Below are 12,439 nucleotides of genomic sequence, written 5' to 3'. Positions count from 1 at the left end.
GAGTGTCCCACTTCAGGTCCTGAGAGATGGTGGTGCCCAGGAACCTGAATGACTCCACTGCTGCCACAATGCTGTCCATGATGCTCAGTGGGGGGAGAGTGGGGGGAGAGCATCATCTCCACTGAAGTCCACTATCATCTCCACTGTTTTGAGCGTGTTGAGCTCCAGGTTGTTGTGACTGCACCAGACAGCCAACTCCTTAACCTCCTGTCTGTAAGCAGACTCGTCACCGTCCTGAATGAGGCCGATAAGTGTGGTGTCGTCAGCAAACTTCAAGAGTTTGACAGAGGAGTCTTTTGAAGTGCAGTCATTCGTGTACAGGGAGAAGAGCAGTGGGGAGAGGACACACCCCTGCGCCAGTGCTGATTGTGCGGATACTAGATGAGAATTTTCCCAGCTTCACCAGCTGCTGCCTGTCCGTTAGGAAGCTGTTGATCCACTGACAGACAGAGGTGGGCACAGAGAGCTGAGTTAATTTGGGCAGGAGAAGTTTTAGGATGATAGTGTTAAACGCCGAGCTGAAGTCAACAAACAAGATCCTCACATAGGTCCCTGGTCTGTCTAGGTGTTGCAGAGCATAATGCAGTCCCATATTTACTGCATCATCCACAGACCTGTTTGCTCTGTAGGCAAACTGAAGAGAGTCCAGTGAGGGTATATATATATATATATATATATATATATATATAAACGTTGAAGTCAGAATTATTAACCCCCTGAATTATTAGTCCCCTGCTTATTTTTTGCCCAATTTCTGTTCAATGGAAGAAGATTTTTTCATTTCTAAACATAATAGTTTTAATAACTCATTTCTAATAACTGATTCTTTTATCTTTTCCATGATGACAGTGAATAATATTTTGCTAGATATTTTTCAAGACACTTCTGTACAGTTTAAAGTGACATTTAAAGGCTTAAATAGGTTAATTAGGTTAACTAGGCAGAATGGGGTAATTAGGTAAGTTATTGTATAACGATGGTTTGTTCTGTAGATAATCGAAAAAAATACAGTATATAGCTTAAAGGAGCTAATAATTTTGACCTTAAAATTGTGCTAAAAAAGTAAAAAACTTATTTTATTCTTGCCAAAATAAAACTAATAAGACTTTATTCAGAAAAAAAATTTATTATCAGATGTACTGTGAAAATTTAATTGCTCTGTTAAACATAATTTGGGAAATAATAAAAAAAAAAAAAAATGAAAGGGGGGCTAATAATTCTAACTTCAACTATATATATATATATATATATATATATATATATATATATATATATATATATATATATATATATATATATATATATATATATATATAATCTTTGGGAAATATTTAAAAAAGAAAAAAGAATCACAAATAATTTATATAGTTGAAGGCAAAATTATTCATGATTTTTTTTCTTTTTTTTTCATTTCCCAAATGATGTTTAACAGAGAAAGTAATTTTTCACAGTATTTCCTATATTTTTTCTTCTGGTGAATGTCTTATTTGCTTCATATCAGCTAGAATAAAAGCAGTTTTTAATTATTTTAAACCCATTTTAAGGTGAATATTATTAGCCCCCTTAAGCAATATTTCTTTTGACTGTCTACAGAACAAATCATCATTAATGATTTGCCTAATTACTCTAACTTGTCGAATTAACCTGGTTAAGCCTTTAAATGTCACTTGAAAAATATCTTTAAAAATATCTAGTAAAATGTTATTTACTGTCATCATGGCAAAGATAAAATAAATCAGTTATTAGAAATTAGTTATTAAAACTATAGAAACGTGTTGATAAAATCTTTGTCAATAATAATTATATATATATATATATGCGGCGCCTCATGATATTTGCAAACAAGTCACATGGATCATATTTATTATCATTTGACAGTAGCGGCAGAACGCCGCCAAATGTAACAAAGTAAGAGTAATGATTTTTCTCAAAAAATTTACTTGAGTAAGTAAAAGTACACATATTTAAATGTACTCAAAAAGTAGACGTTACCCAATAATTTTACTCAAGTAAATGTAATGAAGTAAATGTAACTCGTTACTACCCACCTCTGATCATATCTTAGTGTATCATGTGTGCGTATGTTTAGAGTGTGTGGAGTGTATCATGTGTGCACGTAGTGGTGGGCAAAGCGAGGCTTCATGAAACACTGAAACAGTCGAAGCAAATGTGTCGAAGCTTCGAAATGTTTTGAAACCCCACTCTACAGTGACACCTAGTGGTCACTTTTTATGTATTGCACTGGAACAACTTCAGCTTGACCTCCATGCAGGGATAGTGAGTTTGAATCCCGCTGGTACAGCTATTTTGAAATGCGTTAATATCAGTTTGAAATGCTTTGTTCTTGTATCGTTTTGTTTTAACATTGTCTGACATCAGAATAAACACTTTGTGAATAAATATGTCTTGTTTTGGTCATAAAACAGGGTTGTTGCTAGATCAGACACAGCTGTGGTTGGAAGTTAACAAGAATTATTTATATTATTCATTAACTTTCTCATTTTGTATTTTACCCAAAACCTCAACCCAACCATCACAGTACTGTAAAAATATTAATTATTGTTTTACAGTGTTACAAAAATGATGCTAAATTTATGGCGTGTCAGCAGCTGTATCCTATTTAGACTACACCATAAACAGTAACATTATTAAAATACATAAAATCATGATTTTGGAGTATTTGTACTAGTAGGGATTCAAACCCAAATGCACAGAAACAAGGTGCACATGCAAAGTCCACTAGGCTATATAAGACAGAAGGTTCTATTGACCCTGTCAGTCAAACGCAGATTCGACGGGTCTCGAAACGCTTCTAAACTGATCTATGCTTTGAATCGCTTTAGTCACGTGACCACGTGTTTTGAAACAATTTAGTCATGTGACCTGGGTGTTTCGGATCATGCTTCAATGCAGTGTTTCGAAAGACTTGCGCTTCGGGATCTTGAAACTATGTTGAAACTTCGAAAGACTTGCGCTTCGGGATCTCGAAACTGTGTCGAAACTTTTCTAACTTTTCGAAGTTCACATCAGCCATCCCTATGTGCAAGCAAGTTGCCTTTTGATGAATTCATCAACTCCCAGTAGCTCAGTGGTATCGTGATCCACTTCTCGCGCCAGAGTCACAGGTTCTATCCCTGACTTGTATGGAGTGTATAATGTATAGAGTCTATCATGTGTGCATATGTATGGAGTGTGCCTGTGTATTGTGTGCAAATGTATGGAATGATGAATGTGTCCATCAATTCCCAGTAGCTCAGTGGTTACAAGACTCAACTTTCACGCCAGAGACGCAGGTTCCAGCCCAGACCCTGACATTTTGTATATGTATGGAGTATATCATGTGTCTTCAAGTATCATGTCTGCATATGTATGGAGTATATCATGTGTCTATGTATCATGTGTGCAAAAGTATAGAGTGTATTGTGTGCATATGTATAGAGTGTATAATGTGTGCAAAAGTATAGAGAGCATATTTATAGAATGTATCGTATGGATTGTATCATGTGTGAATATGAATGGAGTGTGTCATGTGTGTATATGTATGGAAGCAAGTTGTATGTGATCATTTCCTCCCAGTAGCTCTGAGGTTACGTGTTTTGACTTTCACACCGGAGACCTGGGTTCTATCACAGACCCTGACATATATGTACCATATGTATATGTGAAAAGTGTATTATGTGTATAGAGACCCTGACATATGTGTATTGTATATGTATAGAGTGTATATGTATCATATATGCCTATGTATAGAGTGTATTGTGTGCATATGCATGGAGTGTACCATCTGTTCATATGTATAATGTGTGCAAATGTATGGAGTGTCTATATCATGTGTGCCTATGTATAGAGTGTATCATATGTGTATTCATTAACTCCCGGTAGCTCAGAGGTTATGTGTCTCAACTTTCATGCCGGAGACCCGGGTTCTGTCCCAGACTCTGAAATATTTGTATCTTGTGTGTTTATGTATAGAGTGTCATGTGTATAGAATGTATCATGTGTGTCCATGTATAGACTGTTTTGTGTGCATAAGTTTGGAGTGTATATGTATAGAATATATCATGTGTCCCCTTAATGTATTGAATCTCCAAGTTGTACAGCTGTAAAAATAAAGACCATTGCATTAAACATTGCTTTGGATTTTGTAAAGTTGTCAAAAACTTCAAAGGGTTGTGGTCACAATAGATCACCATCAGCGATCCACTCTCCCCCCCCCCCCAACATAGACATCAAAATGCTGAAGTGCCCTAACTAACACCAAGGCTTCCTTTCGATTACGGAATAATTCATCTGATAAGGCAGAAACTTTTTGGAGAAGAAACATACTGGACGTTCCACCCCCTAACCATCATGCTGTAGGAGCACAGCTCGTGCCCCAGTCTCGCACACATCCACATGTATTTTAAACGTTCTGTCCCACTGTGGCGCAGCCAGAACTGGAGCATTTGTCAACAACACCTTCACATTTTCAAAGCCATTTTGACAGATTGAATTACAATCAAACACACGTGACGCTTTCAGCAAATCGGTCAACGGAGCCATGGTTTCTAAAAAATTCTTACAAAAACTCCAATAATATCCCACCATCCCAAGAAAATGCATCAATTTTCGATTGGTACATGGTGGGGGATATTTCTCAATTGCCTCAATTTTAGCACTCACGAGACGCATAACTCCATGACCAACAACTTTACCAAAATCGGTTACTGTGGCCCTAGCGAACTCACACTTCGTTAAGTTCACAGTAAGCCCAGCTTCCTTCAGGCGCTCAAATAACTGCCTAATTCGCAGTAGATGTTCCTTCTAAGAGTCGCTACATACAATCAAATCATCCAAGTAAACTGCACAACCTTCCAAATGAGTTATCACACGATTCATTAGCCTCTGAAACGTGGCCGGTGCGTTCCGCAATCCGAAACTCATCAAGTTATAAGAATATGTGCCATCTGGTATAATAAAAGCAGAGACTTTACGAGCGCACGGGCTCAGAGGGATCTGCCAATACCCCTTTAATAAATCAAATTTACTGAGGTATTTGGCAGCACCCACTTTATCCATGCAATCTTTGATATGGGGAAGCGGTAAAGGGTTGGGTTTAGTGATTGCATTTAATTTTCTATTATCGGTACAAAATATTAAGGTACCATGTTTCTTTTTCACTAGCAAGCAAGGAGATGACCAACTAGAAGAAGATGGAACAGCCAAATTATTCTCCAACAGATACTTAACCTCTGACTCCAATTGCTTCCTTTTTTCCCACGGCACTCTATAGAATCGCTGACGTACTAGAAGGGAATCCCCCACATCAATATTGTGTTGTACAACATGCGTCTGATTAGGAACATCCGAAAAAATACATACATAATCCTCAATCAATCTGACCAACTCTAAGCATCTCTCAGTGGGAAGATGTTGCAAAAAACCTGGTAAGTCACTCAGAATTTCTGAATTACTCAATCGAGGACACATAATGCTGTCATCTGGCTCCATTGTCTTTTCATAAACCAAAAATAATTCATCCGATGTCGTAGGATGACCGGACAATACAGGGAACACCTGGCAACAAACTGAATCTGAACGGCCAAAACGGTTTAAGTAAATTAACTAGACATACTTGAGTTTATATCCTTCTCTTTGGTGTCGCAATAACATAATCTTCACCCGACACTTTATGTCTATTCAAATACGGGCCAGCAAATGTAGCTTTAAACGGAGAAGTCACAGGCAATAAAGCCATTACCTGATCCTCGACACTAAAAGACCGGGGCTCAGTTCTACGATCATACGCGCACTTAACTGGGACATGACTGACGACATGGGGCATGTAGGGGCTGACAAAGTCATTCATCTGGCAAGGCAAAGGTTTTACTGGACTTTTATGCAATGTGACATAGAGAATTACGTCATTCGTCAGTGCCAATGTATCAAACAAAAGCGACCCACTGTCCCAGAAAAGGCACCCATGGGTTCAATCACCACTAGTGTCCCCTTTGAGCAACTGTTGACTACCTGCATCTCGAGGCTAAGGGAGGCTACGAATATATCTTGGTTCTCGTGGATCACTTTACATGTTTTGCCCAGGCTTACCCAATGCGGAATAAATCTGGAAAAACAGCCGCAGAAAAGATTTTCTATGATTTTATTCCACGTTTTGGGTATCCCCAAAAACTTCACCATGATCAGGGCAGGGAGTTCGAGAGTAAATTGTTTCAACGACTTCAACAGCTGGTTGGCATTGCTCATTCTCGAACTCATACCCCTTATCACCCACAGGGGAATCCCGTTGAGCGCTTGAATAGAATGCTCCTCCAAATGCTACGAACATTGTCAGCAGAAAATAAATCTGAGTGGAAAGACCACCTACCACACATAGTTCATGCATACAATTGTTCGAGGCATGAAGCCACTGGTTATTCGCCATTTTTTCTCCTTTTTGGCAGAGCCCCACAGTTGCCGATTGATTTGCTCTTTAAACTTGACTCTGGACTGCATACTGAGACCCATCAGGAATACACAAAAAAAGTTGGCCTCTCGGATGCAGGAAGCATATAAGATTGCTTCTGAAAATAGTAAGAATAGCTCTGCAAAGGAAAAAAAATACTATGGTCGTGGTGTCAGAGGAATTGTGCTTCAACCAGGTGATCGCGTGCTTGTCCGCAACCTATCTGAAAGAGGCGGACCTGGTAAACTCCGTCCTTACTGGGAGAACACAGTTCACCGTGTTGTTGAGAGAATGGGAGATGGTCCTGTTTATCAAATACAAGCTAAAATTGGTGACCGCACCCTCCGTGTTCTACATCGAAATCTCCTCTTGCCTGTGAACGATCTGCCACTTGAACACGATAGTCAGGACAATCAAACGTTGAAACAACAAAGACAAAAACACCACCACACAAACCACAGCCACCAAATGTCTGATACCTTGGAGAATGACCCCAGTGATTCTGGGGATGAAGAGGTTTATGCATGTAATCCCAGACCAGTGCCTGTATATGAGAGACACCAAATCCTCAAGGAGCCCCATAATGTGCCAAATAGTAGTCTTCGTCTAGTGACACAAGATTTTTACCCAGTACATCATAGAGCAGAGCCAGATAACATTGAGATATATGAACATCACCCTCAGTTTGTGACAACAGAACCAGTACAAGCTCCGATTAACCTGTTGCCATCAGTGGAACCTCGGGAGCAGTTGGATGGCTGCATAGATAGTGAACGTGATAAGGATACTGACCTTGGAGCACAGAAGGTTGAACAGCCAGGAAATACCGATGATGTCACCCTGCATAGGTCTTCACGGACTGTAAAGCCAAAGGAGGTATTCACGTACAATCAGATGGGCCAACCTACATATTAAGCTTGGAAACCAGGAGCCAGTGCAATGCATGCTTGTTTCTTTTACCCAGTCCAAACTTACCCTGTTCTACCTGATATACACCACTACCCAGTGCCAGGAGTTTGGGCATTCTGAAAAGAAGATAAATAAAGTAATTAAAATAGGAGACATTTGAAAATAGAAGATGCTTGACATTCTAAAGCATATACGCACCTTGACCAGTTAGCTTTTGTGACAACTTTAGTGACCTAATTAGTGATTGATGTCCGGAGACATCTCTAAAAGCAGGGGAGAGTATAATGGGTTCATAAAATGCAAATTATATAAATAGTTTGTTAGTTTCCTTAAAACAGTGGATCACAACAGATACGTGTATTTGCTTTTTTTTCTTTTTATATTTTTATTTTGACAATAGTAAGCTGTAGCAACTGGTTATTTTTTTGTGGCATTACACAGCCACACCAATAGATGGCGCATCAAACGCATGTGAAAGACACGAGAGATTCACTTCCTTCCTGATCGCAGCCTCAGTAATAAACTGACTTCTGCGGTGGAAAGACGTAACTTCTTTGTCTCCTCGTGTTTTTGCACAGGTATCAATATTTTTCATAAAAATGTTTATTTTATTGGACATATATAAATCGTTATGTGTAGTGCAGACAGTCAGAGTGGGTTTTGAAGTGTGTGTATGTAAACTGGAGTGTTTTAATTAACTAAAAGTTAGGAGAAATAGCTGAATAGTGTGTTTCACTGTGTTTAATGCCTGATTTATGTTGATGAGGATTAGAAGAATGTTTTATCAGGTTAAACTATTATATTCATGTTTTGGTTGTATTAATTGTTTAAGAGTGTTTTAAAAATGCATTTATTGGTTTGCTATATTGCCATTTTGCAAAAAATCACCATTTTGATTTGGTGTGTTCATGTGTACAAATAAATGGTATAAGATAAAATGATAATATCCTAATGTAAACTAAAATACTTTCTTATAAAGTCAGGTTTAAGACTTTTCAGTGAATACTGATATTGTGATTTGTGTTAATATCTTGTTTACTGTTTTGTTACTGTCAAACTGTACAATTGCTATTATAAAATATATGCAAGATTTTAAATGGATATTGATGACACTCCAAATGAGCTTTATATATAATTAAATATACATTATATTTTGCTCAAATGTGAATTTTACATATTCAGAAAGTGTCGTAATATACTGATTATTTGCATAAAAGTACGCCAGACAAGCACTTTGAAAGTTTTTGAGTTTTGAAATGTTTTATATATAAATATCTCAGTAATAAACCCACTGCTGCGGTGGAAAGACGTAACTTCTTTGTCTCCACGTGTTTTTGCACAGTTTTTACACTGATCCACCGTGCACAACGCCTGTGGATCATTGGCTGCCGGCGCAGATATCCCCTAGGTCTGAGGCCAGTAACATGTGCATATGTATGGAATGTATAATGTGGGCAATTGAATGGAGTGTGTATATCATGTGTGCCTATGTATGGATCATGTATGAAATGTATCATGTGTGCCCATGTGTGGAGTGTCTCATGTGTGGATATGTATGGAATGTATAATGTAGGGAGTGTGTATGTCATATGTGGCTATGTATGGAGTGTGTGCATATCATGTGTGTATATGTATGGAAGCAAGTTGTATGTGTTCATCCACTCCCAATAGCTCAGAGGTTACGTCTCTCGACTTTCACGCTGGAGTCCTGGGTTTTATCCCAGACCCTAACATGTATGTGTGTATATGAATAGAGTGTTTTATGTGTATAGAGACCCTGATTTATGAGTATCGTATATGTATCATGGGCATATGCATGTAGTATATTATGAGTTCATATATATATAGCATGTTTCGTGTGTGCATATCTATGGATACACTCCATATATATGCACACATGATACAGTTCTATGGAAGCAAGTTATGTGTGTTCATCAACTCCAAGTAGCTCAGAGATTACGTGGCTTGACTTTCACACCCGAGACCCGGGTTCTATCCCAAACCCTGATGTATTTGTGTCATATGTGTGTATAGGCAAAGACTGTGTATAATGTGTGCAAATGTATGGAGTGTGTATATCATATGTGGGTATGTCTGAACTGTATCGTGTGTGTATATATGTGAAGTATCCTATGTATGGAATGTATAATGCATGTAGTGTGGCAATGTATGGAGTGTATCATGTGTGCATTTATGTGGAGTGTATCATGTCTGTATATGTATAGGATGTGTGTATATCATGTGTGTATATGTATGGAAGCAAGTTATGTGTGTTCATGAACTCCAAGTAGCTCAGAGATTACGTGGCTTGACTTTCACACCAGAGACCCGGGTTCTATCCCAGACCCTGATGTATTTATATCATATGTGTGTGTATAGGTAAAGACTGTATCATATGCATATGTGTGTAAAATGTGTGGAGTGTGTATATCATATCTGTGTCTGAACTGTATCATGTGTGCATATATATGGAGTGTATAATGTGGGCAATTGAATGGAGTGTGTATACGGATGCCTATGGATGGATCATGTGTGTGTATATATGTGAAGTGTCTCATGTATGGAATGTATAATGCATGTAGTGTGGCAATGTATGGAGTGTATCATGTGTGCATATATGTGGAGTGTATCATGTCTGTATATGTATGGAGTGTGTGTATATCATGTGTGCCTATGTATGGAGTGTATATGTATGGAAGCAAATTATGTTTGTTCATCAACTCCCAATAGCTCAGAGATTACGTGGCTTGACTTTCACACCGGAGACCCGGATTCTATCCCAAACCCTGACGTATATGTTTCATATGTGTGGAAGCAAGTTGTATAGAGACCCTGACATATGTGTGTATAATGTATGGAAGGTGTATATCATGTATGGAGTGTATAATGTGGGCAATTGAATGGAGTGTGTATAGGGATGCCTATGGATGGATCATGTCTGTATCATGTGTGCCTATGTATGGAGTGTATATGTATGGAAGCAAGTTATGTTTGTTCATCAACTCCCAGTAGCTCAGAGATTACATGGCTTGACTTTCACACCGGAGTCCCGGATTCTATCCCAAACCCTGACGTATATGTTTCATATGTGTGGTAGCAAGTTGTATAGAGACCCTGACATATGTGTGTATAATGTATGGAAGGTGTATATCATGTATGGAATGTATAATGTGGGCATATGAATGGAGTGTGTATATCATGTGTGCCTATGTATGGATCATGTCTGTATATGTATCATGGGCATATGCATGTAGTATATCATGATATCATATATATATATTGCATGTTTCATGTGTGCATATTTATGGAGTGTATCATGTGTGAATAAGTTTGGAGTGTATATTTATAGAATGTATCATGTGTGTGTAAATGTATGTAATGTAAACGACATTATCATTCACTCACCCAGCTTGACCCAACGTCTTCATCTCCCAGTATCAATGTGGACTAGTGGATGAGTGTTGGTTTGCGGTGCAAAAGGGCCCGGTTTGAATCCCGTCAAAATCGGTTTTTGAATTTTTTTATTTTTCTTCTTTCAAATTATATATAAGACTTATTTACTCCAACACAACCACCATTACATGTGTATCATGTCTGTGTATTTTATCACCTCTAGGGGGTTATATAATTTTAATGTTATACCCTTTGGACTAAAAAATGCTCCTGCTACCTTCCAACATTTAATGAAAATCGCTCTGAGATATTTAGTTGGAAAAATTTGCTACGTCTATATCGACGACATTTACTCACCCACCTTGACCCTACATCTTCAGCTTTTCCTTGCAGTGTCTAATTGGACCAGTGGTTAAGTGTTGGATTAAGGTGCGGGCGGCCCGTGTTTGAATCCCACTGAAAACACTTTTTGAATTTTTTTTTTTTTTCTTCTTTCAAATTATATACAAGAGTTGATCATGTCTGTATATGTATAGTGTGTATGTAGTGTGTATATCATGTGTGCCTATGTATGGAAGCAAGTTTGATGTGGTCATCAACTCCCAGTAGCTCAGAGATTATGTGGCTTGACTTTCACACCGGAGACCCGGACTCTATCCCAAACCCTGATGTATACGTTTTATATGTGTGGAAGCAAGTTGTATAGAGACCCTGACATATGTGTGTATAATGTATGGAATGTGTATGGAATGTATAATGTGGGCAATTGAATGGAGTGTGTATATCATGTGTGCCTATGTATGGATCATGTCTGTATATGTATCATGGGCATATGCATGAAGTATATCATGAGTTCATATATATATATATATATATATATATATATATATATATATATATATATATATAGTATGTTTCGTGTGTGCACATCTATGGAGTGTATCATGTGTGAATAAGTTTGGAGTGTTTATTTATAGAATGTATCGTGTGTGTAAATGTATGTAAACAACATTATCATTTACTCACCCACCTTGACCCAACATCTTCATCATTTTTTTCTAAATATCAATGTGGACCAGTGGGTGAGCGTTGGATTACGGTGCAGGCGACCCGGGTTTGAATCCCAACGAAATCCGTTTTTGAATGTTTTATTTTTCTTCTTTCAAATTATATACAAGACTTATTTACTCCAACACAATCACCGTTACATGTGTATCATGTTTGTATATGAATGGAGTGTATCATGTGTGCATATATTTGGAGTGTTTCATGTCTGTATATGTATGAAGTGTATCATGTGTGCATATATTTGGAGTTCATCATGTGTGCATATATTTGGAGTTCATCATGTGTGCATATATTTGGAGTGTATCATGTGTGCATATATTTGGAGTGTATCATGTGTGCATATATTTGGAGTGTATCATGTGTGCATATATTTGGAGTGTTTCATGTCTGTATATGTATAGAGTGTTTCATGTGTGCATATATTTGGAGTGTATCATGTGTGCATATATTTGGAGTGTTTCATGTCTGTATATGTATAGAGTGTTTCATGTGTGCATATGTGTGGAGTGTATCATGTGTATGGAGTGTATAATGTGTGCAAATGTATGGAGTGTGTATATCATGTGTGCCTATGTATGGAGAGCTCAGAGATTACATGGCTTGACTTTCACACCGGAGACCCGGACT

The sequence above is a fragment of the Danio aesculapii genome, chromosome 10 (genome assembly GCF_903798145.1).
Source record: "Danio aesculapii chromosome 10, fDanAes4.1, whole genome shotgun sequence".
Classification (NCBI taxonomy): Eukaryota; Metazoa; Chordata; class Actinopteri; order Cypriniformes; family Danionidae; genus Danio; species Danio aesculapii.
This window is presented reverse-complemented; position numbering follows the sequence as displayed.